Genomic DNA, 2028 nt, shown 5'->3' with positions numbered 1-2028 from the left:
GGTAAAGTTTATATAGGAGAAACCGGGAGGAAGATCAATACGCGAATCAAGGAACACCAGCGATGTACCAAGTATGGTCACTTTACTCAATCAGCCCTAGCTGAACACTGGATGGAGACTGGACACTCCGTACAATATGACAAAGCCACCAGATTGGCTCCCTCACAGAGTTATTTTGCCAGAAAACATCGTGAAGGTCTAGAAATTTTGAAACATCCCAACAACCTCAACTGAGACAAAGGTATGCAAGTAAACTCTATTTGGCATACTGCCCTCCCGGTTTTTTAATTGACCAGCTGATTAATTAAAATACGCTGATTGGCTGGATTCAAGCCTCGTCCCCTACTCCCTAAACACCATCTACACAAAGGGGGAGAGGGGGGCATATAAGGACTACCTTTACCCAAGGGAGCTCAGTATCAGAGTTCTCAGCCCTGATGATGCAAACTGCAACGTTTGCAAAACGTCGGCATATCGCTGATTCAAGACACGGCTCCATTCCGGAAGCTATATCTAGATATTGTATCAATGGCCGTGAAAGCCTCAAATCTAACTTTTATATTTTTATTATACGTATATTTTTTGTTAAATATTTAAAAATTTTATATAAAATATATGTGAATTTATATTTCAACACTTTTTTATAATACTTGAAATTAAAAAAATACATATTTTTATGAAAAAATTTTTAAAAATTTATTAGTCAAACCTACTATATATAAGGTTATTACAAAAGATATTAAAAAGTAATGCAAGTCATAATAGGTAAAATAAATAAGATACTAAAAAGGACCTGATCAATAAAACATTATGAAATAATATATTAGGATAATACATATAAGATCCTGATATATACCTATCATTATAACCTTGCAAAGTCTCCTTATTCAATTTTTATCAGTATAAAATCTAACTTAATCCCGAAAATTAATTTTCTGGGTTACACTAAGTGTAAGAAAAATTTTTTTAAATAACTTTTATTTTGCTCGTCAAGAATGAAAAGTACAGCCCCCCCCCCCCGAAACTTTTTTTTGGCTACGCCACTGGCTCAAAGCAACAACATAAAATGAAAGAGAAGGCACTATTTTACGCATATATATACGTGTAATTTTGTTTACACGTTTCATTTGTGTAAATTTATATATTTAAATGCATACTTTTTACACGTGTAAATGAAACATATGCTGCTAGCTCACGATAGCAATTTATAAGATATTCTGTTATCTATATTATAATAATATTATAGTATTGTAAACTCAATATTTCGACTTTAAGTGGAAAGTACACATATTTCTACCAAGATAACTTTACATATTCATAATATTATATATGTGTATATGTATATACACATAATATCATTAAATATCTCATATAATTAATTAAATGTAGATTAATATATTTCATATATAATTAAATAAATTAATTGAACACATAATATCATAAAATATTTAATATATAATTAATTGAACCAATATTTTATGTAATATTCGGAGTATTTTTATTGCGGTAAATCTTGACCATAGATTTTTTCAAACAATTTCAAGTTATTTCAAACTGTTATAAAATATCAGGAAGAAATTGATTGCTCCTGAGTTCTATATGTTTCATTATTTCGGATAGAAAACATTGTTTATCCATTATAGATAATCGTACTCATTGCATTATATTTTTCCTTTCTCAAAATTTTAATTACGAAAATATTTGACATAAACGGTATTAAATATCATGTAAGTGCTAGCCTTTCCTTTACTACGCATTTATATTGAGATAAAATTAATTCCAAATTCACTAAACAATTTACTCTTAAAGTTTAACATTTACATATATCATTTATTTATTTTTGTATACAATATTTATACATATAAAACATGTGTTATATTCGTAATATTAAATTCGTACACACGCGCGCACAAATATAAATATATCTGTGTACCTATAATGTTAAAATCAACAATTCTTTGATTTTAGCGATATATATTTGCATTCGCTTCTTACATTTATAAAATTTGTACTTGCTTCAAGCGGCTT

The sequence above is a fragment of the Odontomachus brunneus genome, unplaced genomic scaffold (assembly GCF_010583005.1).
Source record: "Odontomachus brunneus isolate Ranch 3 - 2012 unplaced genomic scaffold, Obru_v1 Obru_scaffold_130, whole genome shotgun sequence".
In the NCBI taxonomy this organism is placed as follows: Eukaryota; Metazoa; Arthropoda; class Insecta; order Hymenoptera; family Formicidae; genus Odontomachus; species Odontomachus brunneus.
This window is presented reverse-complemented; position numbering follows the sequence as displayed.